Source organism: Alexandromys fortis, unplaced genomic scaffold (genome assembly GCF_014885135.2).
Source record: "Alexandromys fortis isolate MF-2015 unplaced genomic scaffold, M_Fortis_MF-2015_v1.1 scaffold_39, whole genome shotgun sequence".
Taxonomy (NCBI): domain Eukaryota; kingdom Metazoa; phylum Chordata; class Mammalia; order Rodentia; family Cricetidae; genus Alexandromys; species Alexandromys fortis.
In genome coordinates this window covers 9,131,391-9,147,924 of record NW_026067918.1, presented here as the reverse complement: position 1 = coordinate 9,147,924, position 16,534 = coordinate 9,131,391, and the positions used below count along the sequence as shown (strand labels likewise).

Below are 16,534 nucleotides of genomic sequence, written 5' to 3'. Positions count from 1 at the left end.
GCCCTTTTTTTTTTTGGTATTTTGAGACAGGGCTTCTCTGTGTATCTTTGGCTGTCCTGGAACTCACAGAGATCCACCTGCCTCTTGCCTCTGCCTCCCTGAATGCTGGGACACACCTGGCTGAATACACCTTTCTTAGCCATTTGCTCATCTCATTCCTCAAAACTTCTGCTGTCCTCTCTCGGAGTCCTGAGCGACAAGGGCTATAGGTATGGTCACTGCAACTGGCTCAGTAGCAGGAGCCACAGAAGATCTGCCAGTGGGGGCTGGAAAGATGGCTGATTTTCCAGAGGACCCAGGTTCAGTTCCCAGCAGTCACAGGGCAGCTCACAACTGTCCGTAATTTCAGTTCCAGGGGAACCTGACACACTTCCACAGATATATGCAGGCAAAACACCAATGCACATAAAATAGATAAACAAATAGATAAATCTTGAGAAAACAAAGAAAACAAAAACATAGCAGTCAAGTTGCTCTTGAGTGTTCTCTGTGTGCTGAAGAAGCCCAGATGCTGTTCTCCACATGAATACCTCGCCAAAAGAGGACTCAAGTGTTTCTGAACGCTGGAGAGTCAGTCTGCCATGATGGATAGGTGCTCCATCTCCAGGCCTCAGAGGGTTGTTTTATTTTATTGGGTTTTGAGACAGCTATGTAGCTGACTGTCTTGGAATTCATTATGTAGACCAAGCTGGTCTCAAACTCACTGTGGTCCACATGCCTCTGCCTCCAGAGTGCTGGGATTAAAAGTGAACAACCAAACCCAGTCTTTTTTTTTTTTAATTGTTTCACTTGGTATAGTGAACTTATTTATGTGGAATAGGGCACTCCTGGCAATCTTTCTGCCTTGACCTCCTGAATGCAGGTTTGGAAGCCTAAGCCTCCACATCTACCTGTCCTGGGACTTCCTGCCACTCTCCTTTCATCTGCGAGAGACCTGAGGTTCTGAAAGTTGAGCAATGGTAGCAGCTAGCGTGTAGGAACTGTGTCCTTGGTCCTGGGCCCTCTGCAGGTGTTTGACATAAACTTTTCTCACCATCTCATAAGTAGGTCTTCCTTCCTAAAATCAGTTCTTCCCGTTGCCTCTTGTCACAAACCTGCCATGCGCGTGGGACAGATATCACATTTGCGGGAGATGTTAGGAAGAGTGGAGCTGCAGAGCCACTGGGTTCTGTAGGAACTGAGAGTAGAGGGAGTGCTGTGACGGATTGCTGGGCGGCTGTGCAGAGGGACTGGGGCGGGTGGGAAAAGGGTTCTCACCTGGAGTGAGGCACCAAGTGTGTGTCTAAAGGCATTCCTGTGTTTGTAGACTTGACAAACATTTACTGCGTGGCCACCATGTGCCTGGTACCCTGTGGTATGTGCTGTAGACACAGGCTGACGTGACCGCCCTTGTTCTTCCTGAAACAAATAAGGGAGGCAGCTGGCCTATGGCAAAGGCAGTGGAAGGGCGAGTGGGCTACATTACCTGGGAGGTTTTCATTCCTCAGGCTGTGGGAAGATTTTAAAGAATTTGAGCTGGTGAATGGCTTGGATAAATTATGTTTTTAGAAGAGTGCCCTGGTAATGGACTCTGTCTGAGCTTTACTTTTAGTTTTTTTGGGACAGGGTTTCTCTGTGAAACAGTCTTGGCTGTCCTGAAACTCACTCTATAGACTACGCTGGCCTTGAACTCACAGAGATCCACCTGCCTCTGTCTGCAGTGCTGGGTTTAAAGTTGTGCTCCACCATTGCCTGGCTTAAGCTTTAATTTGAAAAGATTGTGTTGTTGGTAGTGGTAGTTTTCATCTTTTCTGTCTTGGGTGACCCCTCTTCTACTCTGTGGAACTGTTTCCATAAGTACTAAAATAAAGGTGCAGCCAAGCGTGCTGCTGCTCAGCTGATATTACAGTCTTTAGGAGGTTTTCACGAATTCAAGGTCAGTGTGGGCTGAATGGCAAGTTCTAGGCCTGTCTGTCTGTGCTACGTAAGAAACAACACACACACACACACACCTTCTGCTCCAAATCAGGTTATGACAGATGAGGACACGTCCTAACTCACCAAGTCAGTTTAGAAAATGGACTTGATGTCTGAATTAGCTTCCTTTTTTTCTGTTTTCTTTCCTCACATGTGAGGGGTGTGTGTGTGTGTGTGCGCGTGCGTGTGTGTGCGCATTTCAGTGACCTCTTCTGGCTATAAAGGTGACTTACAGGGCTGGAGAGATGGCTCAGGGATTAAGGGCAATGACTGCTCTTCCAGAGGACCAGGGTTCAATTGCAGCACCCACAGGACAGCTCACAACTGTCTGTAACTCCGTTTCAGAAGATCCGACACCCTCACACCAATGTGCATAAAAATAAATACATCTTTAAAAAAAAGGATGACTTGGGGCTGGAGAGATGGCTCAGAGGTTAAGAGCACTGACCGCTCTTCTGGAGGTTCTGAGGTCAATTCCCAGCAACCCACATGGTGGCTCACAACCATCTGTAATGAGATCTGGCGCCCTCTTCTGGCCTGCAGGCATACATGGAGGCTGAACACTGTGTACATAATAAATAAATCTTTAAAAAAAAAGATGACTTACAGATAAGCAAAAGCTCCTTTCATATAGGCTAATGCATGATGGCACACTTTCCCAAAGGTGAGTCACCTTGTTTACACCTCCATGCAGGCCCCTGAATGACTGAGCTCCTTCTGAATTACTAGGTAGCAGCCTTGACCTTTACGTATGAGGTCCCTCCCTGCCATGGAGTATTGACATTGTTGTTCTTGTTGGTATGTTTTTGTAGCTGTCATTATTAAGTATGTTTGATACTGAACAGAAGTTTTGTTTTTAATCATATTAAGTTGGGTGTGGGGGCCCATGTCTGTAAGCTGGCACTTAAGAGGCTGAGGTGGGAGGATATCAAGTTTGTGGCCAGTCTGGGCTACATATGGAGACACTTTCAAAAAAGCTAACAGGCCAGCTGTGATGTCTCACACCTGTAACTCCAGCACTTGGGATGCAGAGGCAGGAGAATTGTTGTGAGGCCAGACTTTGCTACAATATGAGACATTGTCTGAGAAATAAAATAAAATAAAAATACTATACATCATGTGTTTTCTTTCTCTCCCTACATGACTTTTGCTAATAATAATGACCCACATGTATTGAACCCTTCCTACCTTGTCAGGCTGGTGGTTCTGAGTACTACATGTGTGTTATCTCATTTCGTCCTCAGCCTAATGAGAACGGCACTCATGAGGATTGCCAAGCCTGTTCGGGAGCCATCAGAATTTGATCCCACTGTCTGCTTCAGAGCCCTAGCTCTCTTCTGTTTTTGTTATAAGGTCAGGTGTACCCAGTCCTTTCTGAGTCCTGGCCATGATCCGTTTGTGTGGGTTGGATCACCAAGAGCATCTGTGGGTTTGGTGGATCTCTAAAAGGATCAAGAATTGCCATGCCCTCCTGGAGTGCCTCCTGAAGCATTCCCTCCCAGAGCGAGTATGTGGTATGTAATTCCATCTGCTGAGCTGACCTCTGGGCTTTGCCATGGATGCTCTTTATGTTTGATTAGGGGACATCCTGAAACTGAGAGTAGACACGGAGCTTTAGTTCTGAAGAAATGACTTCTACTCTCAAGTGACAGGACTGGGTGTCAGCTAGTGAGCATCAGGTTACAGAGCAGAGGACATCCTTTTAAAGCCCTCCAGCAGCAGGGGCAAGAACCACTCCTCTTTCCCAGGGCGGGGGGGGGGGAGCGGAGCAGAGAAATGTGTTGAAATGAATCGTCATGTTGAAATAGAAATGCCACAGACCTCCTGGCTCCTGGGGTTTGTAGAATTTAACAGGTGTTTCCTGTCGTTTCCGAATGGGCAGCTGAAAAGCCTTCCCTCTGCCCAAGCTCGCTGTGGCTCCTACTGGAGTGCTAGGAATGGAACACTTAGAATACTTCATCAGGGCAAAATGTTAATCAATTCTTCAGGGTCGGATCTGAATGAATGAGTGGATGTATCTACAAAAAAATGGCTGAAGAGAGTGGGAATCAAGATTTAAAGTCTTATTTAATCTAGCCATGAAACCCTCTGACCTTGGTAGGTCCCAGATTGCTCTCATGAAGTGGGGCTGGTTCTGACTCTAGAGGACTGTAATGCTTGGCAGATGCCTTCAGGCTGCTGGAGGAAAAGCAGCCTGGAACAGTCATGGCTATCTTTTCAGCATTTCAGCCACTTACCTCTCCAGCTGCTGCTCATTGTGGGTGAATGGACCATCCACTGTATTTTTACTTTGTTACAGGCTTATCTTTATAGTGCTCCATATTAAACACATGGCCTCGTGCACATGAAGCACTGAGCTGCACCCTTAGTGCGTATATAATTGGTTGAGGTACTGGTTGGATTTTTGTTGTTGTTGTTTGTTTTTAGCAGGGTTTTCCTGTATAGCCCAGGCCGACCTCAAACTCAAGGTACTCCTGCTTTATCTTTAAAGAGATGGGGTTACTAGTGTACACCCATATTCCCAGCCTCTTCAGTGCCATGTTAAGTGATACCCAGGCTTCTGAAAGTCTCTGGGAACCACAGTGGAGAACCAGTAAAGACTGTCCCTGCCTTGGAAAGCGAAGGCTGAGCAGGAGCTGCACCTTTGTTCCCTTATTTAGATTTGGTTTGCTGAGGGAAACTGTTAAAGCTCTAAGTAGTCAGTCGGGGTTGTTGCTCTCTGCAGCGCCTTCCTTCTCTGTGCTGTTTGTAGCCGGGAGTCCACACGATATTCCTTCTGGTTGTGGCAGAGCTGCTGCATTTAGTCCAGCCCTGATAGTGCACACTGTGTTGTGTGCTCTGAAGTGGAGTCCGTTTTGTAACTTCCTCCTCATGTGCTCTGCAGCAAGGGCAATAAGCGCTAAGAAATGTATGTGTGTTTTGCTTCCCTTTCTTCTAGAGAAGTGCTCAAAAGCTGTGCCAAATGCACCACCCACAAATTGTATGTTTTTATTAGCATGTGTGCAGGTGAATGCATCATTTTTCCTAGCTTTATAGTGCTGGGGTTGGAATCCAGGGTCAAGCCATTGCCAAGCAAATATTCTACCACTGAGCTACACCTCCTGAACAAGAACAAGGTGGTTATTATTATTATTATTATTATTATTATTATTATTATTATTATTATTATTATATAAAGATAGTCTCTTATAACCCAGGCTATCTTCAAACTTGCTGTGTAGCAGATGCTTGCCCCCACCTTTCAAGTGCTGGTTTTACGAGTGTGCCAGCGTGCTCAGCTGTGCCAACGTGCCCAGCGAGAGACAAGGTTTACTAGTGTGCCAACGTGCCCAGCGAGAGACAAGGTTTACTAGTGTGCCAACGTGCCCAGCTAGAGACAAGGTTTCCTGTGTGCCAACGTACCCAGCTAGAGACAAGGTTTACTAGTGCGCCAACGTGCCCAGCTAGAGACAAGGTTTCCTAGTGTGCCAACGTACCCAGCTAGAGACAAGGTTTACTAGTGCGCCAACATGCCCAGCTAGAGACAAGGTTTCCTAGTGTGCCAACGTACCCAGCTAGAGACAAGGTTTACTAGTGCGCCAACGTGCCCAGCTAGAGACAAGGGTCCCCCCGCCCTGTCTTTAAATCTTTTCTGCCTGCATGTCATGCACACATATGACAGTCAGAGGGTAATTTTCAGGAGTTGGTTCTCTCCTTGCACTGGGGGTCCCGGGGATCAGGTTCAGGTCATCAGACATGTACATGTGGTCTTGCTGTGCTGCCTGGGATGGCCTTTTACTTCTGAACTCAAGTGATTCCAGCCTCAGTTTACTAGGGAGCTAAAACTATTGGATTTACTGCAGTGCCCATCTCAGACCAAGGTGTTTAAAGGAACTTAATTAGGTATATTAATTTGTGAAATAGGATTTTTCACAAACAACCTTGTGGGAGTGAGGTTGGGAGACAGGGAGAGAGGACTTTTCTGTCAGCCATTTGCTATTCCTGTAGAAAGCAGGGCTGAGTAAGCAGACTCTCCTCTGGCCAGGATGTGCTGAGTAAGTGCTATGGAGAGGGGACAGCGCCCTGGCACAGAGAGTGGACCCAGTGTTCTAGAGCAAGGGCATCTGAGAAAGTCACCACCTAGGGGCTCGAGCACGATGTCCAGGGAGGAAGACCTGGGGAAGGCATTGGAGGAAGAAGAGAGCAGTGTAGTGCACTCGGGCTTCCAGAGCAGAGTAGTCTGTAAGGACTGGGTTGTGGGATGCAGCTTAGAGCTGATAAGACAATGGGCCCATGTTTGAAGGGCTGTGACTACTGTACCAAGTGTGCTTTGCACTGACGGGCTTTGTGAGTGGATTAAGGTGATGATCAGTCACCAAGCCTCAGAGAGGCAGGAGGTCATTTATTTTAGGGCTTGTGCTGTTGTTTTCTTGATGTGGTGACACACTAACCCTAGACTCGGGTGGAGATGTCTAGTTCTGTTTACTGGGGAACCCTGATCCAGAGACCACCCCCCCCCTCCCCGATTCACTGGGCCTTTGAAGGTAGCTCACTCCTGTAATCCTAGCACATGCAGAAGTCCAGAACAGGAAAATTCTGTGAGTTAGAGGCCAGCTTGAGCTACAGAATGAGACTTTGTTTTGACAAAAAACACACACGGGCACACAGGCACAGGCGGTTTGGGTTGGCTAAGGTCAGTGAAATAGGATGTTGCATGCTTTGAAACATCAGGGAGTGAGTGTAGTTTTATCTGTCTAGCACATAAACTTCAGGGTTTAGTTTTGTGAATTAAAATAATAGAAAGAGGTCACAGTGGAACCTGGATTTATGAGGAGAGGGAAGAAACTAGGAATGAATTATGGGGTGAACGAGGAACATGGCGTGTGCATGCTTGCTGTAAACCTAGTGCATCCTTGATGGCAGGAATCTCAAGACCACTTTAAATTCCAAACATACTGTACTCACTAGAAGAAGAAAGAAGAGTAGAAATTGTTTCTGACTTTTCGTTTTATATTTTCATTGCTGGGCATTAAACCCAGTCCTGTTGGATGCTAAGTAAGCTCTCTACATCAGAGCTATACCTCCTGCCTTCTCTGTTCTTTTCTTTTTTTTTTTAAACATTTTTTTTTTGGCTTTTTGATTCAAGTTTTCTCTGTGTAGCTCTGACTGTTATGGAACTCACTCTGTAGTCCAGGCTGGCCTCGAAGTCAAAGATCCACCTATCTCTGCCCCCTGAGTACTGGAATTAAAAGCGTGTGCTACCACCACCTGGCAACTTTTAAGATATTTTTATTTTACATGCATGAGTGTTTTTACCTGCATGTGTGTGTATGTGCCGCGTTCATATGTGCCCTCAGTGGGCGGAAGGCAGTGGTGGATGACCTAGTACTGAAGCCACAGACAGATGTAAGCCATTGTGTGAGTGCTGGGAACTGAACTCAGGTCCTCTGCAAAAATAAGTGCTCATAGCAGGTGAGCCATCTCATCCGCTCCTCATAGTAGGTCTTTAGTTGGAGATCAATTAATATTCTGAGAGAACTCTGATGGCATGCAGCGAAGTGTAAAACTGAGTGCACATGACCAGTTACCCAAATAAGACCCCAGGTCTCAGCAGAAGTGAAGAGCACTCTGATGCATGGGAGCTGACGCTGGTGATGACCCATAGGAGAGGCAGAACCAAGATTATAGCAACAAGAATATCTTCTAGGCCCTCCCAGGAGATACAGCCAGCTGGGGAGTCTTCCTGACTTATGGCCTGTTCTGTGTAGAGACTTTTGAAGGCTTCCTCCAAAGACTTATCATATTTCCCATTTCTTCAAGGCCTGACAGGGGATATATTATTATTCAGGTCCTTCAACACCTCTGGCATAAAAAAAAATCCCTCCTCTCTTACTGATATATGAGCCTCTGGTGGGGTGGCCAGGAGGACAAATGGGGGCAGGTCTGTAGGGCAAGTATTGTCTTATCAAATGTTACACTTATTGTGTAGTCTTTAGCAAAGAGGAGAAGGGTAAGGACGGGTACTTCCATTTTCAGGGGGAGGGAGTAGCCCCCTTCACAAGCCCAGTGAATCTGGATATCTGGGATTTTCCAGTAAATATACCCAGACACCTCCATCTCCTTCACACAGCAGACTTGTCTTCACTGAGAGACCAGTGCTTAACGCCGCAGCCTTTCCTCTTTCATCCGCACTCCTCATCTGTCTGTCTGTCTGTCTCTTGTAGCTCAGGCTAGCCTACAACTCGTTTGAACTCCTGATCCTCTTGTTTCCACCTCCCGAGAGCAGAGATCATGGGTATGAACCACCATATCTATAACTTTATGCTGTGTCTTGCATGCAAGGTGGGCATTCTACTAATTAACTCCTCAGCCTCTCATTGTTTGGTTTTGAGCCAGGATTTTCTTATATAGCTTAAGGTGGCCTTAGGTTCCTTAGGCTCCTGCCTTAGGCTCCCAGGTTCTGGGATTACAGGTGTGCAGCCTAAATTCTGCTGCTCTGAAACACTGTTTTGTGCCTGCAGGAGATGATTGTGTTTCAGTGTAGCTAGAGAAAGCTTTCTGGATGTTAAGAGTTGGATTTACATTGTTGATTGCGTATCTGAGGTGTCGTTTTCTCTCTTTTTTTTTTTTTTTTGTTTTGTTTTGTTTTGTTTTTCAAGACAGGGTTTCTCTGTGGCTTTGGAGCCTGTCCTGGAACTAGCTCTGTAGACCAGGCAGGTCTCGAACTCACAGAGATTCGCCTGCCTCTGCCTCCCAAGTGCTGGGATTAAAGGCGTGCACCACTATCTTTTTGATACGTGATGTCTTCTGGGTTTTTGTTTGTTTTGTTTTTTTGAGACAGGGTTTCTCTGTGTAGTCCTGGCTGTTCAGGAACTCGCTTTGTAGACCAGGCTGGCGTTGAACTCATAGAGATCCATCTGTCTCTATCTCCCAAGTACTGGCTTTAAAGGTGTGCACCACCACAGATGGCTTGCATGGATAGCTTCTAATAACCACCGTCAATTCTATGGTCTTGCTCTAACCATCTCTCCTATACCTGCTGTCCCAGAGACATCAAACCAGCCATTGTAGTAAAGGGTCACATGGCTCTTGTCTTCCTTCACCTTGCAGAAAAATTTACAGAATTCCAGGGACCGTTTATCACACCTATGCCCCCACAGTGGCTCCTCTTCACTGTCAGGTGGGTAATTCACCTCCAAAATCCCATCTGTAGGAACCACTGCTGTTATGTTTTGTTCCGAGACAGTCTTGGTATACAGACCTGGCTGGTTTTGAGCTTGATGCTTCTCCCACCTCAGCCTCCTCAGTGCTAGGATTCCAGTCTCACACACCATGTCCAGGCAGGGTCTACCTGAGACTACAACTAGTTCTGTTATCTTCCCTTGGTCTTTTCTCTTTGTGTAGGTCTGTGACCATTTCCTCTCCCAGTCTCCTGTAAGTTGATTCTTCTTAGACGTCCTTAATCCCTGTACGGCCCTTTCAGCACCTCCAGGCACACACATGCGTGCAGGTGTGAGCTGCTGGCGGTGACTACAAGGCCTGTTTTTAATGCTCAGTTCTTCAGGTTTCAGATCTGTGTGGTCAGGGCTGAGCAGCACTGCGTAACTCCATATTTTCCACCAGTTCTCCAAGCTACTCTTCAAGAAGGAGAGTTAATCCCACACATGTGCTCTAGAATGTGAACTGTGTGTCAGTAGTGTATTGTCCAGACTGGGGAATGGACAAGCAGTATAGTTAAGGCTTCCAAAGCCCAGGACAAGAATTTTCCTTATAAAAGATTTTGCTTAAAATTTGTAATAGCTGTAGTGTCGTTTCCTGTTACTAATAGTAATACGCAGCTCACCCTGGCCTCGGTCTTCTGTCCGTTGCTTCTCTGTCCCTCTTCCACATTCCCATGCTACTGAGCTTCAGTTTGTGTCAGCCCAGAGTTGTGCAGAACACTCAGGTGGTTTTTGCAGAGTTTGGTGAGACAACATTCACTGGCCACAAAATAAGGCAGTGTAAGCATCACACAAAGTCTCACAGGTAAGAGTGCACCACAGAAACTCGGCTCCTTAGTGTAGCAGAAATTTAATCTGAGGCTGGTTGTGATGGCACACACCTTTAACCCTAGGACGAGGGAGGCAGAGGCAGGTGAATCTTTGTGAGTTTGAGGCCAGCCTGGTCATAGTTTATTCTAGGACAGCCAAGGCTATGTAGAGAGACCTGTTCCAAAAAAAGGGGGGGGGTGTTAATCTGTATTAGCATCTAGCTATCTACAGTAATGGATGTTTGATGTTTTCTTCAAGTTATTTGTTTATTTGGAGAAAGAATCTCTTGTAGCTCAGGCTTACCTTCATCTGCTGCTCTGCCTTAACCTCCCTACAGCTAGGATTACAAGTGCACACCACGTTTGTGTGTGGGGGTTAGTGCCAAAGTTCATCTAAAAGGGCAGCAAATGTAACCATGTCAAGTGTGTGCCACCATGGAAGACAGCAGGTTCTCTGTGTAGGAGCCTGTGAAGACGCTTTTGTCTTTTTAAGCTGCTTCACCTCTCACTGAAAGTCTGCTGCTTTCAGTGGAGCCTGCAGAGCCATCCCAGGCTGTAGGGAATTCTCTGCCTTCTCACCCGTTACACACTGGCCCTCCTGCTTCTCCTAATGTACCCCTCACAGATTAATGTGCAGCTCTGTGCCTAGCAAATGCGGCCTTTGGCTGTTTGATTTAAACACTGGAAAGAATGTGTTTTGTCATCTGCAGAGAGCCAAACTATGAGGATGGGAAACAGGTCCCTGGCTGCCAGTGCCTGGGGCACAGGCGAGGAGGGTGACTCAAGGTTGTTGGGGGTTTGGAAATCTTGGTTTTATTTATTTATTTTTTGTTTGCCTGTCAACTTGACACAAGCTGGAGTTATCTGGGGAGCAGAACTTCTATTGAAAAAAATGTCCTCATCACATGACTTCCCAAGCAGCTTTTGGTCATGGTTTTATCACAGTAATAGGAACCCTAACTAAGACACTGTCTTTCTTTCTCTCTCTTCTGAAATAGAGTCTCTTACCATGTAGTCCTGCCTAGCCTGGACTCATAGAGCATTGCCTGCCTCAGACTCCCATCTCAAGTGCCGGGATTCAAGGCTTGGCACCCACTAGTGTTGGAATTTATATTTCTGTTGGAGATTTGCTTCTCAACCCCAGAGGCTAAATCCCAACATTATGGGGAAACCTATAATCTCTCCAGAGTCATAGCAAAGTGTTTTCTAACTGCATTTATGCCAGATGCTCTGGAATGTATAGATAAGAGCTATCTAATTGCTTATATTTCATTTGCATATTCTTTTAAAATGTATTTTTTGTTATTTTTTAATTGTATGTATGTGTATGAGTATTTGCACATGTGTAGCAGCAGGTCACTTGTTCATCCCGGCCACCCAGAACCAAAATAATCACACAGAAACTATATTAGTTAAATCACTGCTTGGCCCATTAGCTCTAGCTTCTCATTGGCTCTTACATCTTAATTTAACCCATCTCCATTAATCTGTGTATCACCATGTGGCTGTGGCTTACAGGGTAAAATTCCCAGCGTTTGTCTCTGGCGGGCTACATGGCTTCTCTCTGACTCCACCTTCTTTCTCCCAGCATTCAGCTTAGTTCCCCTCCCTCCAGCTCTGTTCCTCTATAGGTCTGCTGTAGGCCCAAAGTAGTTCCCTTATTTATCGATGGTCATTACAGCATACAGAGGGAAATCCCATATCACACATGTGTGCAGGCACCTTCAGAATGGCATTATAAAAGAGAAAAAAACATTAAAAAACAAAGCAGGTGTTCTGTGTTATCACTGTTATCACTAATGATAGCCTGTGTTTTTTGTTTGTTTTGGTTTTTTCAAGACAGGATTTACCTGTGTAGCCCCAGTTGTCTCTGTAGACCAGACTGGCCTTAAACTCACAGAGTCCCCCTACCTCTGCCTCCCGAGTGCTGGAACTAAAGGCTTAAAGGTGTGCACCACCACTGCCTGTGTTTTTGTGGTGCCTTTCAAATCGTTTTACTTTGATCTCGGTCTGCCTGTAGAACAGACAGGGACTGTAACTTTTGTTCTATAGATGGGGACGCTGGTGTCCAGGGACATTTATAATGGCTTGTCTGGAGTGTCCTCTATGAAGTCAGTAAGAGAACAGAGACGAGGTCCTGGTCTTCTGGTTTCTAGTATCACACTTAGGTTATTAAATCATTTAGCTTAAGAAATATTAAATACCAAATAAAGTAAATAAATATTGTTCCACAGGTCCAGTACTGTGGCACACCCAGAACTGAAGAGGCAGAGGTGGGAGGATTGCTACACGCTCAAGACCAACTTGGTCTATGGAGTGAGTTCGAGGCCAGCCAGGCTGCATAGCAAGACCTTGTCACAAAAACAAACAAAGCTACCTGGTAACTTTTTTTTTTAACTTCAGTTATTTCGTGAGTGTTCATTGTGCTTGTGCACATGTGCCCTTTAGTCTGAGAGGCAAATATTCAGTTTAGTGAGTCACATGGGCACATACTGTGCTCTTCTGAGGATCTTGTCTGTAGTCATTCTCCCAGCATCCACTCCTGCATGTGCTGATCTCATCTCACAGGTGGGACAAAAGTCAGGTCAAAGTGGGCTTCCCCTAAAGCTGACAAGGTCGAGCAGCAGCTCACACGCGCACACGCGCGCACACACATGTGCACACACACAGTGGTGAACACGGAAAGGTGGAAGTCGAGTGTGAGGAAGGCACTGTGTGGTTTCAGCCTCTGACTGGAAGTGCTGCTGAGACAGCAAGCTGCTGTGGTGTCCTGCAGACAAACTCTAAGCATCTGGGGTGCAGGAATTTCCTCGAAATGTCTTTGAAACATACTGAAACCTAGTACACTCTCACCCATTTCCTGTTGCCGTGTGGTCCCTTACGGGAAACAGTGCTTATTGGTGTCACATTTCAAAGAAAATTTTGGTTAATTTTTCTGCCTTTTTTTTTTCTTTTTCTTTTTTGGGTGCCACTCAGGCCTTGAACTTGTGATCCCTCTACCTCTCCCTTCTGAATGCTGGGATTACATGTACTACCATACCTAGCAATTTTTCTATTTTGATGAAACAGTTCTGCTAAAGGCTATAAAAGCTAAGGCTTCTAGGCCAAAAAGTCTAACAGGTAACATGTAAGCAACATCCCCAAGGGGCTCACTTATTTCATTCTCTAGCTCAGGCCTGCCTGTCCATGAGTTAGTGAAACAGGAGCTCTGGTTATACAGAAATTAGTCCTGTACTCTTCTCCTTAGGAGCAGACCTAATATATGAATTAACTGTGTTAAGCCATGTGTTCTACTTACTATAATTTTTAAAAATTAATTAATTTTAATTTGTTCTTGTTTACATGTGTTCGCGTGTGTGAGTTTAAGGCACCACCTGTGTGCAAGACCCCATTGAATTCTGAAGAGGGTGCAGATTCCCTGGGACTGGAGTTAACAGGCAGATATGAGTCACCATGCTGGTGATGAGAGCTGAACCCTGGTTCTCTGCAAGAGCAGCAAGGACTCTTAACTGCTGAGCCAACTCTCCAGCCCCTAAAAATATTTTTGTGAGCCAGGCATCAGTGGCACACGCCTTTAACCCCAGCGCTTGGGAGGCAGAGGCAGGAGGATTTCTATGAGTTCCAGGGCAGCCTTATCTACAGAGCAAGCTCCAGGACAGCCAAGGATACCCAGAGAAACTCTGTCTCAGGAAAGACAGACAGACAGACAGAAAGAGAAGGAAGGAAGGAAGGAAAGAAGTAAAGAAACACACACACATACACATTTGTGAATTGCTTTTTACTTTGTAGCACAATTGTTCCCTGTGTGAAACCAGCAGAGCGAATGGCTGTGCTGCAAGCTGATGCTGTCGGTCCTCATCTTACATTAACTATCAGACACTTCCCTTCACTCCCAGTTTCTTACAATTGGGGAAACATAAGTGGTTGTTTATAATTTTTTTTTCGAGACAGGGTTTCTCTGTGTAATAGTCCTGGCTGTCCTGGAACTTAGTTTGTAGACTAGGCTGGCCTCGGACTCAGAGATTCACCTGCTTCTGCCTTCCAAGTACTGGGATTAAAGGTGTGTGCCACCACCTCCTGATAGTTTTTATACTTTTTAAATAAAATGTATTAATTTGTTTTGTGTACACATACATGCATTACACATGCAAGAAGACGTGAGAGGGCTACCTTTAGGAGTTTTCTCCTTCTGTGTGGGTCCTGGGGATTGAACTCAGATCATCAGGTTTGGCATCTGATGACTTTGCTCACTGAGCCTTCTCACTGGCCCCTTCTTATGGATCTTGATTAATACAAACTTTAATCCCATAAATAATCAGATAACTTCTTACTATATGTTTTATTCATAAGGAAATGGAGGCTTGGTAGGGTAAAACAACTTGTCTAAGCCCACATACGCCTTCCTCTGGTAGATCCTGTTTCAAAGTCTGAGTTAACAGATTTTTAATTTTAATTTTTTTTAGATGTGATTTCGCTATGTAGACCAGGCTGGCCTTGAACTCACAGAGATCCACCTGCCTCTGCCTCCCGAGTGCTGGTGACTCCTGAGGGTGTGCGCTTTTGAAGAATGCTGCGGTGCCCTTCTTATTACATCACTTCAAAGGTTCACGGTATTCCTGACCCATACTGATCAGTCTTGATCACTTGGTCCAGGCAGTACAGGTTTATCTACTATAAATCACCTCCTTTCCAAATTTCATTAGAGGCCAGTTACTAAATCCTCTTCCTGAACTTTTGATCTCTGCTTAATTATGGAACTGTGTGGTTTTGTTTTGATTTGTTCTGTTTGTTTGTTTCGAGACAGGGTTTCTCTGTTTAACAACCCTAGCTGTCCTGAAGCTAGCTTTTTTTTTAAAAGAAGGTTTATTTATTTATGCATATGAGTGCTCTATCTGCATGTATGCCTGCAGGCCAGAAGAGGGCACCAGATCCCACTATAGATGGTTGTGAGCCACCATGTGGTTGCTGGGAATTAAACTCAGGTCCTCTGAAAGAGCAGCCAGCGCTCTTAACGCTAAACCATCTCTCCAGCCAAGGACCTAGCTCTTGTTGACCAGGCTGACTTGAACTCACAGAGATCTGCCTGCCTCTGCCTCCCGAGTGCTGTGATTAAAGGTGTGCACCACCACCGCCTGCCTCGGAGCTGTGTGTTTTTACAGATTCTTACCTAGCATAAAAGAACATTTGTACAGATGGCCAGGCTGAAAATTATAAACTTAAGCTATATGACTGATGTTGGAAAATAAGTGGTATGAATTGCTTATTTTTATTACATTTACTCATGGGGATTTTTTTAAACATGTGTTTGTGGGGTACGGTGAGATTGGGGGACGCACATGCTACAGCACTCACATGAAGGGCAGAGGGCAGCTTACAGAAGTTGGTTCTCCCTCTCCATTCTTTGGGTACTTGGGATGGAACTTTAACAAGTGCTTTCGCCACAGAGCCATCTTGTCGGCCCATGAATTGCTTCTTAAGGAATTACCTGTTGTTCTGTCTTTGCTTTACACCTTGTTTAAATTTAGAACATGGCCCTGTCTGTCTGTCCAATTGTCTTTCTATTTTGTGCCGTTTGTTTTCCTTAATAGGAGATCTGCATTTCAGGGTCAGCTAGAGAAAGTACAGTCTCATAGTTACTGATTTAGCAATGGCTTTTTTCCAACGGCCGCATCTCCAGATATACAGGCCAGCCACAGTAGCTGGGACTCTACACATAACTGACTTACAGAACTGTTTCCAGTTTTCATGGTACTTCTCTTTTCTGCGGCCAGAGATGAGATGTGTGGGTATGTGTGTGTGTGTGTGTGTGTGTGTGTGTGTGTGTGTGTGTGTGCAGCATGTGTGGTTTTTCGAGACAGGGTTTCTTTGTGTAACAATCATGGTTGTCCTGAAACTCATTTTGTAGACCAAGCTGGCCTCCAACTCACAGAGATCTATCTGCTTCTGCCTCGTGAGTGCTGGAATTAAAGACGAGCATCATCATGCCCAGCCAGAATATCTTGTCTCCCAGGATATTGGGAGACTCAATAACTCTTATAATGTTTCTGGACTCTCAAGTCAGTAGCTTTAAAGTTGACTATTTCAGTGGGACACAGAAGGACAACTTGGAGTTTCTCAGTTGGAAGACTGTTTTAAGGGTTTGATTGTTTGTGATTTTGAAATGAAGATGAAGAATATTTTGCTTTCACTGCCTTTGTTAGTAATTGGGCAAAACCAAATGTCTCTGTTTTTAAAAATCTGGAAAACTAATACTTTCAAATGTTTCTTTGGGGAAAAGGTGTGTGGGTATGTGCGCACGCTTATATGTAGTATTTTAAAATCCTATCTCAGGTGGCCCTGGGTTTGCCTCTCAGAGTACATGCTTCATGTTGTGTCAGGCATCTCAGAACTGCCTCTTTGAAAGCAGTTGTTTGTGAGCTGTGTTACTAGGAGAGTCAGGAAGTGTGTTTGGAGGAAGGGTAGCCAGTCTGAAAGAAGTGGTTCTGACCATTAGCCATCGTCTACCAGTCACTGGAAAGAAGAGGCGACTGTGTCTGCTCTCAGCATTTTGTCTCCACCTAAAATTAGTTG

General features: G+C 45.4%; 1 protein-coding gene across 6 annotated transcripts in view; it reads left to right on the top strand.

Annotated features, from left to right (window-relative positions):
• Window positions 1–16,534, top strand: part of Rnf157 (ring finger protein 157) — a 71,131-nt gene that overhangs the window by 15,494 nt on the left and 39,103 nt on the right. The window lies entirely within an intron of this gene.